Raw genomic sequence first — 15,246 nt, 5'->3', positions numbered from 1 at the left:
TTAAGAGAAAGCAACTTGCCTGAAATCATCCAGGGAAATCTGTAATTAAGTGACAATCTGAATCCCAGACTAATATTTTAACCACCAAGCTAATCTGGTCTTATCCATACAGAATCCATATTGTACGGAACACATAACAAACCCTGAAATAGTGAGGAAGATGGAAGAAGAAACTTACCAGAAGTTGCTTTCCAAGATTTCTTTTTTAAAAAAATTGGGCCTCTTCTTGGAATAACTTGCTCCTCATCAATTACATTTTGTAAGAAAATCCATGATTTTTTTTAAAAAAAACCAAGGGACTCCTCTTAACTGGGGGGGAGGGACACCCACCGCTTTGATCTCAAAGGGCTACCCTATTGCATGCTGGATCCTATCAGTGCAAAATGAGATTAGTACAGGGAATAGAGCATGTGAAAATGACAGGGAATTAAGTGAGGCAGGAGAGGGGGAGGGAGTATTCTAACAAATAGACATTTGTGTGTGTGTGTGTGTGTGTGTGTGTACATGTTGTGCTGCTTGCAGCATGAAAGAAAAGATCCTTTTACTCAAAAGCAGGGCAAACGTTTAATCACTGTCCATCTTAACGAGGGCAGTTTTCTTCACAGTTTTAGAGAACTGCAGACAGTGGCAAAATGTTATCTGAGGTCCATAGCCATGGGCATAGAGCAAAGAAAGTGAATTTGACGACCTGGCTACATCTGGAGTTTATCAGCTCTTTTCCTGGTTAGTATTACAGTAAACAATTATCTGCAGATCAGGAGACAGCAAAGACTTTAAAGACCCAAATTACAGAGAAAGACAGAGAGAAGGAGAACAGAGGAGATAAAAAGGAGTCTATGCATCTTATCGTGCTAATGAAATCAACCTGACAGGCATGCCAAGCTGCAAGGGTATTACACTGTCTGGTATTAAATGAGCAGTTACACCACTGGCTCCTATGTCAAACAGAAAATAGACACAAAAAAGATGAAAAATGTCCAACAAGGTCACTGAAAGTGATTGATATGCATCTGCAAGACAGCTGGTCAATTAAAAAAAAACTTCTCAACAGAATTGCCAGGATAATGATAACTGTATTCTTGTTTTCTAATGGGAACTATAAGACTGAGAATTTTACACAGTATCTTGGTAACGCCTAAAAGCAAGAACATGGCTGCAGAAGAGAAATATCTCTGTCAAGCATAATTCTGGCCTCTGATCATAGATATAGTCAGCCAGTTCACTGAACTTCTGAAAACTTCATAGAAGCCACTATAAAGTGAAAAATGGAAAATAAAAGTTTGAAGTTAAGAAACATTCCCATTCGCTTGTTATTTGTGTCTATTTTTTTCCATTAAATTGGCATAAATGCTTTCTAATTTTTTGAAAAAAGCCAGCACATATTATCAAATATGAAAAATAAAAAAAGAATAAAAAAGAAAGAGAAAAAAATCAAGCTACTATGTCGGTGTCAGATTGCAGAAAAGACAGGAAGATAGATCTAACATCTGGACTGGAGGGATAGCTCATCTAATGTAAAAAGGACACATTTTAACAGTGGGAAAACCTTATTGATCACAAATCATGTTCATTTATTTTCCTGAACAATTTTTTAGGTTAGTCAGTCATCACCAACACTTATTAGGCTGCTGAGTTTAGAAGACATCAACTCCTTGGCAGCCTGAGAGGAGAATATAGTGGGAATTAGAAGATTCTCACCCAGCACTTTAATCACCAGCTGCTAGGTTTTTTTAAGCTAAATAATAACAGTTAGTTGAAAAGCAGAATACAACTCCACCAACAATCTGAATGTAGCTCAGACAAAAGTGGGTCAGTAAGGATTATGCTGTGAAAAGTCCATTATAAAATACCAGTGAATCCATGGCAAAAGCCTATGTCACATCAAGAATACAGACTGTTTGGGGGCTGGGAGGAGCATGTAATATGTGGCATATCTAGAGTAGTTTCCAGATTTAGTCCCTGGTTCTAAAAATGGCTCCTTTTCTGGTAAGTCAGTTTAATATATGTCTGTGGAGATTTTCAGTCATCAGGTCAAGGCTGTCCTAAAGGTGCTGTTCTAGACTTTCTTAGTTTCTCAAAATGAGAAGCAGAAACATTTCCAAGGAAGAAAACCAAGGAAGTCCAGTTGCCTTTTGAACAGCACCCTTGGGTTTAAAATGTAGGTTCTGAACTTGAACTGCTGAAAGAAGCAAAAGTTGGAATGGCTGGGAAAGATTGCCATTTCACTGCAAGCACATAGCCCACATCTGTAGTAGCTCCATCAATATCTCCACCAGCCATCATTGAGACATTGTTAAGGAGTGTTGCTCCACAACTCTTCCCACCAAACAATCCCCCCACCCAAAAAGTCTACATTACTGACAAGAAAGGAAGCAAAAACATTATTTCACTTATAATACAATCAAAGAGCAGTAGTATTTCAAAAGGTCTTCAATTTCCCCCTTCCTCTCTATTACTCTCAAAGCATCAGGAGGCTAGGATGACATACCTTTACAAACACATGCTAGAAGGCTGAAACTTATTTTTGAGTTGGGCCAAAAAAAAAGGACTAAAAAATGTCCGGGATATAAACAGACACAAACACACCCTATTAAAGCTAGTTTAATTTCTTATGGATACAAAAGGCCAAGAAATATCAAAGGCAGCCTCTATCTTTATGTTTAGAATCAAAGCAGACAGTAAATGACAGATATATGAAGTATATATTTACAGTTGCTTTTTTCTAAGAAAAAAAGAATCTGTAAGAGGCAGATTAAGTTTAAACTGTAAAAGGTAAAGGGGGGAAGGTGTGAAAAAACACAGAGAGAGAAAGGAGAAAAGAAAGCCTTAACTCTTTTTCTACTTAATCTGTTTCAAACCTCTTGTTTCCCACATTTTTTTTATTTTTACAAACAACCCAAGGCAGTGAACTTATCCAGCATATCTTCTTCTTCCTATTTTCCTCACAACAACAACCCTGTGAGGTGGGTAGGACTGAGAGACAGTGACTGGCCCAAAGTCACCCAACCAGTGGACAACAGTGGGAGGAAGGAGCAGATTCTGCTTTTAGTTTCCAGACTGAAACCAACTCAAAATCTAATGTAGTCTAATTTATGCCATATTTAAATTAAGTCTCGAGTCACTGACTGTATATTGATTTTTCTGTGACATATAAAGAATTATAAGGGGAAAAAATGTAATTGAATATCTTTAGGGTTAATTCACTTTAGTATTTCAATACTTGATTATTGGCAAGGAGATATGTAGATTGGAATCCCTGCAAATGCTGTAAGAGTCATCTTGTAAGGGATATGGGCGGCATAAAAAATTTAATAAACAAACAAACAAACTGTGGCTAAAACACATATTTAAGCCAGAAGAATTCATAGTTAGTCCAAGTTTATTACATGTTAGTACAGTCTGTCTAACTTTAAACTATGGATAAAATGAGAGTGTCAGCTAGATAAAAGTTAAAAACTAACTTCTTTGGAAAGGGAAGAAAAACAAAACACATCGGAGAATGCCTTGTTTTTTTCAGTTACTACTACTACTACTATGCATATGCAATTTTAATGTTGCCTTATATTCTCTAGATTTCACAGTCAGTTTGAAATCCGGCATAGCCCTGTGGCTATGCCGGATCAGATGGGACACAGCAGTGGGCCAGGATTCACCAAGTCCAAAAGTAGATGCTCATCTCTCCTCACTCATTAACAAATGCTTCTGCAACAGCTTTCTTCAATCTGGTGATCTTCTGAAGTTTTGAACTACACCGTCCCCACCCCCTCCCCACCCCCACCCCCCTCAGAATTCTCGGCCTGTTTGAGTCACAATAACAAAATTTCATTCTGCTTTTTAATCTACCTGAGGTCTTTTCCTAATTGCTCTGTGAAGAACCCTAATATACTTGGAATGAAGAATATATTTGATGTCGGGGTGGTGGGTGTTCCACAGCACAAAGATTTTATACCAGAGTGGATGAGATTCCCTCACTGAAGGAAAACTGAAGCACTTAACATCTAACTTAACTAAAAGTGGTCTGTCAACCGTCCCAGAGAGGACAACATTCTTTGAGGCAGCCCTCAAGGTCTGGAGATTCTTTTAAGATCATCAAGCTCATTGGCCCAGGATGTTTGGCTACTAATCCTAGTTCAACTGGAGCGTGTTAAAATGACCCTGCCTACAGCCTTGTATTTTTCCATTGCTTCATAGGCCTGAAGTATAATCCACAATTCTTTTACTGTTTGTGCCACTTCTTATCTTGATCTTTCCAATAGTTTTTCAAGTAGCAACATTTTCTATGGAGGATGGGGAAAGGAGCAAGATATCTGAACTATATTAAGCTGTTGTTACTCAATCTGTTTACATTGGCTATTTCAGATTCACAGCTGGAGGAATTTGAAGTTCTCACCAATATGTGCATTTATATTCCTATCAGCCGAGCACAGTTTATTACTTCTACAATAAATAAATGGATGGATCGTCATTGAACATGCAAACAGCTTTGTCAAGAACATTACTTGAATAATTACAGCCTGATTTTTAACCTCTTTTTGGAGTGGGGCAAAGTGTTTAAATATGTAATGAACAGCCGCACTCCAGATAGATTGGGTTACAAAGAATCTTTAGATTTAGTGTGGCTGACAGTCCAGTTTTGGAACCAAAACTGCCTTGATTTCCTGTTAATGGCTGGGGATTCTGATTCTGTCCTGGTTCTGCAGAACCAATCCTGATATTCCCTTGTTTTGTGAGGTCATCTAGTAATGACACTGAAAGATAAGCCTGAAGCTTTACATTTCCTGGCTGGCACGTTGAAAGTCAAAAACTATCTTGTACTTTAGCATGCAAAAACACCCCAAAAAAGTCAAAACCAATTAAACCTCTTTTCTGGATCTGGACAAAGAAAAGGAAACTCTAACCAAATTAAAATAAAAAAGCATGGTATGTTGTGTAAATATAATTAGAAATTAGCTAAAAGGTCCCATGAGCATAGTGCACAGTATTTGTGATCCACATTGGTTGGTACATATTGGTATAGGTATTCAGGGCTGAAAAATAGCATGTAAATATCTAATTAAATACATCATAGATTTAATTCCACATTTAATGGTTGTGCAGATATTTCTAATGCCCAATTCATAGTTCTACCAGACCACATTGTTTTGGCAAGTTGTTAACAATTAAAAAGTATGAAACCAAAATAAGTAGTGCATTACCAACTATGTTGTGCTACAGACAGAAAGTATGTATAACTAGCTACACTAGAGGACTTGGAACAAACAACTTCAAGCCACAAACAGGTAAAGGGAAAACTATAAATCACAGAAGCTTTTCCCAATCTACTATGGACTGGATGTGTTTAGATTATAACTGTCTTCATTCTCAGCCACCATATCCATGTTGGTAAAAAAATATGATAGTTGTGATCCAATGCAACTGGAACACAAATCAGAAAAAATGACTAGTCAATCAATTCCAGAGCCAATTCCATCTACTATCTATATATAAGTCATTCCTTGACTGATAAATTATTAATGCTTTCAAGTCTCTTAACTCTTAGCAGCCGTTTTGATTCTCACCAAAATGATCTGTTTTCAAATTGACCTTTTAAGTTTTTCATTGGAGCATTCATTGCTGATATAATCAATTCCATCCACCTTGTTCTTGGTTCTCCTTTCTATTTCCTTCAACTTTTCCCAGCATTTTCAAGGGAGCTTGATATTCACATAATAAATTCAAAATATAACTGTTTGAGTCTGGTCATTGAATGAAATTCTGAATTGATTTATGATTCATTTATTATTTGCCCCCGCCCCCGAGCAATCCTGCCAAATTCGAAGTATCAGAACTCTTTTTATCCTGCTTGGTCAAAACCCAATTTTCACAACCATCTTCAACTTCCAGATCCAGAGAGTGTCTTCTATAGCAGGGGTCCCCAACCCCCGGTCTGTGGACTAGTACCAGGCCACGGCATGCCAAGCAACCAGACTTCACAAACAAGCAAAGCCTCATCCGCAGGATGCAGGCAACACACAAAACCACGCCCCCTCTGGTCCGCAGAAAAAACGCTCTCCACAGAACCGGTCCCTGGTGCCCAAAAGGTTGAGGACTTATAGAGTCTTTCTATAGAAGAGTCTGCCTATACATAGGCAGTTGGCTTATCAGAGAGAAAGAGTTGTAATATTATAATAGTTCTGCATTAGAATATTTCTTTTCAATGTACTAATGTTCCCTGTATGGGAAGATATTAATAATATTCATTATCCCCAGTTACAATCTGAAATATGTAAAAATGCTGTGCAAAATGTAATGTTACAACATTCCCATACTCAATCTTATCTTTTGAACTAAACTACATGAAATCAGATGCCTCAGAACTGATTCAGAAGATTTTGATGCTTTTGTGAATGGGCAGAAACAGCTTGTTCTGAACTGGTTTGGAAATCCAAATATAATCCAGCCAATTTGATAGGACATGTTCGTACCAAATCGAATTCTCTTCACATCAATGATTTGAATAGAATTTGATTGGTTTTCTGAATTGAATCTATAATTGGAATCAGATGTTGCCTGATACAGATCTAGTATGTGATACTTAAGTGATTTAGCTGAACTTCTTATTACACCATGAAGATTTTTCCACAGGAAAATCTTTAAATGAACTTTATTATGACTGTTTCCTAATAGCTAACAGCCACTTATTGTTTCAATAGCAGATTAGATATGAAGTTTGATATAAGAACTTACACAAGCTGGGAAAGAAAAATTAAATAGATTTAAGCTTTTGCAATTGTGCACATAAGGATATATACTTAAGTTTCAAACAGCTGTGGCAACACTTTCTGGAAACAGTTTCAAAAAGCTCTGCAAGGTACATTATTGCGTATGATTTTTTTTCCCCACAACTGGATTAGAACAAAATAACCCTAGTAATAACTGATTTGGTGAACTGGACTACATTATATTAAAATTGTGTGTGACTTATTTTGTATGAATAAAAATGCTAATGTTAAACTTTACCAGCTTCAACATATAATCTGATTTATGCTATTACGTTAGAAATAAGTACTTACATATTTTTGCAATCACTGCTTGATGAATTCAATGTGGAAGGTGATCATGAAAATGGATCTAACATGCACTGAACTCAGGCTAACTCTTACCCTCTCAAACACAAAAGTTTTTGCTAGTTGCTTGATTGGAGTTCAACCTTGAAAAGTCAAAAGCCTTTATAATCTGATTTGCTTTTTGGAAGCAATATGTGTGCATATAGATTTGTAAACAATCAACAGTGCAAATAATTGAACTCATTCACAAATACAATTTAGATTATATAAATTTCTGTGAGTTTGCATGTGTGACTATAGATATTGAAATATTTTTTGCTTTTTCTCTGTTCTTTTAATGGTTTAAACAGACTCCTCCTTTTTTCCTTCTCTCCCTACGGCTGTTGACTGTGCATTTTTCTTAAGATTTCCCAGGCGGATATGTCATCTTGTGATACAGCCCAGGGTTGCAAATGTCAGATCTTGATGTTTGACGTGGTGCATCTATTCCTTGGAGAAATATCACCTCAGGGAGGGGGCGGTGCCGAGACTTGCATACTGGCATTTCTCAGCAATCACAACACTTAAACCTTTAGCATTCTGAAAACACACCCAGGTAACCTAGAGAACACAGTGGTTGCAGCTGTCTTTTAAAAAAAAGATTGCAATAATGCCATCTATTCTCCTTCGGCTAGTTTTGCTTTGTGTGTTGCTTGAGAGGAAGCTTTGAGAGTTGAAAGGAATAGAGATATTACAGCAAACCAGCTTTCATCATCTTGCTGCTCTTTAAAATTGCTGGGACTAACATTTTCAGATATTCAACTGGAGAATAAGTTTTTGCAACTTAACCTGCTGCTCTTAGGAGTTTTCAGATCTTCTTAAAACTGCTGGTCCTTCATTTTTGTAGGCTTAATGAGCCTCTCTAAATTATGCCTTGGTTTTATTAGAATTATATTTCCTGCTTTTACTCTGGCAGGCCTTTTGTTTCAAGCACAGGACATATATCTTTCGAGACACTCATTGGTTAATTGACATATCCTACACGTTCTTTATATAGACCAGTGATGTGCACCTAATGGCCTCTAAATGCTACTTAACTGCAAATTCCAACATCTCTCACCACTGATTTGTAAACCACTCAAGCATATTTAGCACTGAGAACCTTATGGCTATCCAGATGTTGTTGAAATAACATCTGGATAGCCATAAAGTTCTCAACTTGAATAGGCCAGGTTAGGCATACACTGTGTTGGATGCAAACCCAATTAGTATATCTAATGGAAAGCTTTCAGTGCTGCTAGCCATTCTTGCAGCACAGAGGGAAGGTTCAAAGCTATGCCTTATAACAATTAGCCTTACTCATTTTGAGTCAGATGACAAGATGTTGTTTCTAAGTGTTTATTACATTCTGCCAAAGGGATTTTCTTTTGTAGAAGAATGCTGGTCAGATCTGAACATGTTAGTAGGGCCAGTTGGGTTTTGGCAAAAGAATGCTGGTATTGAGAGATGTTTTAACCTAGAACAATTGAGTGATTCCACAATCTCATTTTAGCTTCTTTTCTGACTGGCCTTTTCAACCAAATTGAATATTTTAAATATTTTAATCCTCCCTTCTCAACCAGGGGAGGTTTCAGCCAGGAACCTTAACTTGTCTTGTATCAACCATTCTCTGACTTAAAAAGTTTGGAAATTTCTTGCACCTAGTAGGAGAATCATCTCAATACTATACACATATATTTTATGGTTGTTTTGCTTTTTTGTTACAAAGTGCTTTTTCATTGTGTTAAATCATTTAACCTAAGTCAGTAAATGTTGCAAGCTGGATCTTTTAAAGAGAGTAAATTTTTCATAACAACTTATCAAATTCTAGGCTGTGTATGTATTTTTACTGACAATTTTGTTTCTTGGATTGGCATTGGATTTGCTTTTTTTGTCTCTAAGAGTAATACTAGAAATGTCTCTGTATAATTGGAAGAAAATAAAGGATTAAGTAAACAGTATACACAGATGCATTTGTGGTGACTGTTGAAAATATTAAGGACCCCAAACAAGGTTTTTTTTGTTCCTTTTTATGATATGACAAGAACCAGCTGTATTCAAGATCATGTGGATGAAAACAAGATTAAGTACACAGTTCCTACAGTACACCTCATGACATTATCTCTGTGATGTAATCATGATGTTCTGGAAATTATATTTGTGATGAAATCATCCACCATTGTACTGGACAACTATGTAAGTGCCTTGAGCTCCTGCAGGGAAAGTATGTATAAATCTAATAAATAAATATACCATGCATAAAAATGACTCTGGGTGTAGAGAATAAGTTGAATTTTACCAATCATTGGCATAAGAAAAGGTTTCCCTTGTCCAGTTGTGTCTGAATCTAGGGGGCGCTGCTCATCCTCTAGCCAAGGAAGCCAGCATTGTCCAAGATGCTTCCGTGATCATGTGGCTGGCATAACTATGTGCTGAGGCACATGGAATGCTGTTACCATTACACCAAAGTGGAACTACTAGGTTGACAGGAGCTGGGGCAAAAATGGGAGCTCACCATGTCGCATGATACTTAGGTCTCAGACTGCCATCCTTCCAATCAACAAGACCAGCTTCTTAACTGCTAGGCCACCTACATCATAAAATGTATCTATAGTTAAAATAATCCTAATTTCACACAAGGTGCAAGTGCAGACTGTACATCTATGGCTGATTTGGTTGATTGTATCTGAACAAGCATGTCCATCTGCAATTTTCCAGTGTCTTTCCCATCCCTTAACTGCAGAAATAAGGAATTGAGTCTAAGCACCCAAATATATGCTTTGTCATTGATATTGATCCACAACTAATAGTTGTCCAATGATAAACTGATGCTTTGAAGTCCTTGTGGGCTATAGCTCCAAGAATGAGCCATGCAAAAAAGACCTCAAAATAAATGTAACTTATCTAGAGGTTTCCCTTCTCATATCCATGGCTCACTGTTTTCAAAGCCAGAGGAGTCCAAAAATAACTAAAGGAGTTGGATTAATAACCCCTAAATAATTAAGTGGAGGTGTTATTCCTGAGTTTGGAGAATCATTGCTCTTTACTTCAGAGTTTCAGGATTATATCCTAAGCTCCCAGTTCAGACAGGCTCTGAATAAAAAGGGGGAAAATGGAGAAAGAATTAAAATGGGCACAAGCAATGAACAGAAATGCTGTTATAATATTGAAATGATAAGCAGATTATCTCCTGACTGCATGTCCATTCTCCTTCCTTGCTAAGTACAACATGTTATCATATAAATTAAAAAGAGAAAAATTCAACTTATTATTCAGCCCTTTGTTCATTATTGCTGACTTGTGTTTGAAAAGATCCTAATTTAAACCAGTAAAGTCTTCTTAAATTCAAAGACAGCCCCTGGTGACATCAGGGACATATCCATGAAGTTTTCTTTGTAGTGGCTCAGAAGTAGTTCCCACTGTCTTTTTCCAGGATGTTTTTCAAATTCCAAGTCTAGCCTATAGCTAGTTTACTCTTTACTTAAAAGTAATTTTTAATGAAGTGCCTAAGGAGGTGTTAGGATTACTGTATCTGTGGTAAGGTTTAGTCATTGCAAAATAATTGTTGTTGACTTTTATGGAAGTATTTTATTTTCATTGAGTTCCTACACAAAAACAGACAACATGCATGAACATACACACCCTTTTCTCGATCAGCTGAAAGTAGGGAAGTGTAAAAATTAATTATGGAGATATCTGAAATCACAGGTATATTAGCACATCCCAGTGCAGTTTGGGTTTGTTTAAACCATGATAGTGGGTCTGTGCTATTCTATCTTGTGCTAAAACTTATTTGGAACAGTTAAAAAAATTCTAAACAGTAAAATTTGAAAACTGCTAACAATGTAGCTCACAGATAAACTTGATGTCCTGGAACTACATCTCCCAGAATTTTTAGAGCTAAAGCCCCAATTTATTTGAAGGAAAATGTTGAAGACTGATAAAGTGGTTATTGTCCATGAAATGCCTGAGACTTTCTCACATAAACTGGATAGTGAGATTTCCCAAATACATTTTTTATCATAAAAAAACCCCTTAAAACCAAACTGTCAGATTTGAGCATGGGACATGATGGGTACAATCCACTGAGAGTTTTATTCAAAAAAAATCACTGAAATTAAGGGTACCTCTAGAAAAACCCTTATGTACCTATAACTTGGGAATGTTTACCATGCTTGCTGCATGACAAACTATTTTTATTTCTACTTAAATCCTTTCCTATATTTCTGAGTTTGGTAGAAGGCATATTTGTTTGTGCATTTGTGCTTCAAGTCAATGTTGACTCCTTGCAACCACCTAATCTAGTTTCTATGCAGTATTTTTGTCAAGATTTTTAGAAGTGGTTTGCCACTACTAGCTTCCTAGCACTGTGAAACAATGACTGACTCAAGGTCACCCAGATGGATTTGTACCTAAGCCAGGACTAGAACTCCGTCTCCCAGTTTTGTAGCTTGGTATGTTAATCACCACACCAAACTGGTTCTCAGAATATTAAATACAATTGACAAATCAAAGCATTACAAAATAGGAAATGTCACGCTATAGGGAAGCTTTCTATTTTCTCTGTAGAGAAAAATATATACAATATGGTAAGCCATATTTTAAAATGTGGAACATATTATTCATATTTAAAGTACTGTCACTAAGCTGTGTGGCCAGGCAGAAGACTTGGCTCATATATTCCTTATATAAGCCTTAGAAAAGGATCCCTCAAAGGACAGGAGTCTGCTCAAAAACTGCATGTCGATAATAGGCTCATACTAAAATCTGTCATCTTTTTATAAGCAATTTCAAATACAGGTAGCCCTTGATTTATGACCACAATTGAGCCCAAAATTTCTGTTGCTAAGGGAGACATTTGTTAAGTGAGTTTTGCACCATTTTACAACCTTTCTTGCCAAACATTGTTCAGCGAATCATTGCACTTGTTAACTTAGTAATATGGTGGGGAAGTGAGTCTGATTTCCCCATTATCTTTGCTGGTAATAAGGTCACAAAAGGTAATCACATAACCCCCCCCAGGACACAGCAACCATCACAAATACATGCCAGTTGCCAAGCATCCGAATCTTGATCACGTGATGGTGGGGATGTTGCAATGGGCATAAGTATGAAAAACAGTCATAAGTCACTTTTCCAGTGCCGTTGTAACTTCAAACAGTCATTAAATGGATGGTTGTAAGTAGAGGACTACTTACTTAAATGGCATTAAGCGAAAGGAACGCATTGTCCTTCTGCTCTTGAAATTGCAGTTATCTTTAAAATGTAGGGTTTTTTTTAGGAAAAGGGCAAGAATCAGAAGCATAGATTGATCTATTGTCTGATCCATCTGAAATGAAAAACATTCTGCAGATCTGTTCTTTATCTAGGACTGCTTAAACTGTAGCAGAAGGTTTTCTCCTAGTTTACTATGCCCTGTTACAATTGCTACTTTGCAGTAGCAATGGTGCTTGTTTGCTTGCTTGTTTTTATACATTGGAGTCTTTTCAAAGCTGCAGGAGCTGACTTTTTTTTTAAAAAAATGCCAGTAAAAATGCTTCACCAAAGGAAGGAATGGCCTTCTAAGCATCAACCTTGAAACTTTTCCCTGCTCCTGGTGAGCCTTGTAATACTGAGCCAATTTTTTTTCTCCCAGTCTCCCCAAAGAGGCTTCTGTGTTTTCTCAGGACATTTTTAAAAAAATATTCAGTTTCATTTGGTGCATTTTCAAATTAATATATGCGTGTTACATATCTTTCCCTCGTTCTACAGCCACCTACCCATGCTTCCTGAAATAAGCTCTCACATAATGAGTTTTGGTGAGGTGCAAAAAAAGAAATTGCCAGCCACCAAAAAGGACAATTGTATAATAGAAAACAGACCATTTCCACACATACAATGTGACTCTCAACAGAGCACCACTGCACTGCTCTCTCCTTCCTTAGGTGTAATTTTATTTGGGGAAGGTTTCCCTCTGACTGGGGCAAACCTATTTGGAGCAGAAGCTGCACTTCAGAAGAAATATAAACGTGCAACTAGAGTGGATTATTTAAACCTGACCCAGACAGTCACTTCTCAATTTAAAGAAATTAGGAACAGTCCAACTATTTATTGCCCATTAGGGAAGCAAAACAAGTAATAACCACAGTATAATCTTAGCTTTTCCAACTATTAGCTTAGCGTTAAAAACTGAGTAGAAAAACAGATCATTTTACCTAATAGTCATTACAACTCTATTATCCTATAATATAATTTTAAGTTGTGCCAAAAAAAGAAAACACCTATCATTACAGAGGTGTTCTTTTTCTGGTTTCATAATTTTTCCCTCCCAAAACATGTTTTCTAGCTGAAGCTTGTTTGAAGCGAAGTTTTGTCATCCAGAACAAAAGAAATTGGCACCAGCTGCCTCCACTCACGTATTACAGTCTTAAGTCTACTTTATAATTTGTCGAGCAATAATTAAAAATGGACTTTTTGGAAAATCATTCACCCATCCTAGAGAGTCCAGGCATCCTTCTTGATCTGAAGGGACACCAGAAGAGAAAAGGTGCCTCTCTTTGGTGTAAAAGCATAGGTATTTCTAGGCTTAGCAAATCAGTAAATGTGTGTTACAAAGATGCTTTTCAGGTAGCACAGCAAGGTCAAACTTAAGCATACTGGCGGTCCGCAAGATCAATCTTCTTATTGTCAATAGGCTGTTGGTCAACTTTAGTCCTTGAGACTTGTTTAGTAAAACTCATTACCTACATCCTGCCTCATTATGCTTATTACTACTGCTAGAGCTACTGGGACTATTACTTCTACTGAAAATGTGCTCATTGCCAACAGTGTTGTAGGCGCCAAACCCAATAATGAAGTTGATGATATTCACAATCATCATAATTAATGGGAAGGAAAAGAGTAAACAGTGTATAACTTTTGGGCTGTGATCTTAGGGAAAGGATTAGTACTCAGGTATGCAAGCCTGCAGTCTTAACACAAAAGCTCAGAACAGTTCCTGAGATATACAGTACGTGCAAGCTTCAGGCTTGGAGGAAACCGTGCTTAGTACCTGAAACTGTTAATGAATCTGAAGACCGGTGGCAATTGGCTGATGCTCAGACCTGTACTGTATATAGGTGAGGTCACCTCATTTGAAACAATGTAAAATAGAGCTAGAAAATGAGTAGAATAGTAAAATCAAAAAGATTGGGAGGTCAAATATGTTCCCTGTGAGAAAAAGCTAGAAGGTTTAGGTCTCTTGAGTTAATGGTCATGTATCTGCATACACACTACTAAGGAACGACATGATCAAAGCAAATAAATCAGATGTGTCATGGAGAAAGTAGATACGAGACTTTTTCTCCTTCTTGCAGAATATTAAGAGATACCCTATAGTGCTAACTGGAAGGAGATTTTTTTACAACAGGCAAAAAGCAGTACTTCTTCATACATTGTACAATTAATTTCTGAAATCCATTACTGCAAAATATAATGAAATAAACTGCAAGTAATCTTTTTTTAATTTATTTAAAAAGTTTTACAATACATTTTGACTTTAATCCCCCCCTCCCCCACCCCTATCCCTCTCCCCCACTCCCTCCTCCCCCCCCCCGACTTCCCAGAGCTAAATACAGGGCATAAAATCAAAAAACAAACATAAACACCCCTATGTTATCAACAATAAACTATAAATTCTATCTCTCTCTAGCTTATATAAAATGAGTACAAACAATATTAATATTACAAATAAAGTAGAAAAGAAAAAGAGGAAAACAGAAAAAGATCTTTACTCAAAATAAATTTTCTTAATCCCAGTCCTTATTCATATTAATTTCAAAAAAAAGGGAAAAGAAAAAAAACTTTCACCTGCTATTTGCATTCTACCACCTTTCTCTAATTTCCAAACAAATTCTCAGTTACGCGCCAAAAGCGCTTATCTCTATTAATCTTAATAATCTCCGACCAAACTAAACTATAATCAAAAATAGTTCTTACATGTATCACGCCAAATGTCTCGCAGTTCCAAATCATCCTTAAGTTCAAATAAAAGTTCAAATAAAAAGAGTATATAAAAAAAAATTTAGGCAATCTCTAAGACAACTTGTTGTTAATTAGGAGCTTACATACCCATTCTTAGTTCAACACATACTTTAAATCCATAACCCTAATATACTTTTCTAGCAAGCAAATAACATCAATCTTAAATTGTGTAAAATATTAA

This window comes from Vipera ursinii (genome assembly GCF_947247035.1).
Source record: "Vipera ursinii genome assembly, chromosome: 2".
Classification (NCBI taxonomy): Eukaryota; Metazoa; Chordata; class Lepidosauria; order Squamata; family Viperidae; genus Vipera; species Vipera ursinii.
This window is presented reverse-complemented; position numbering follows the sequence as displayed.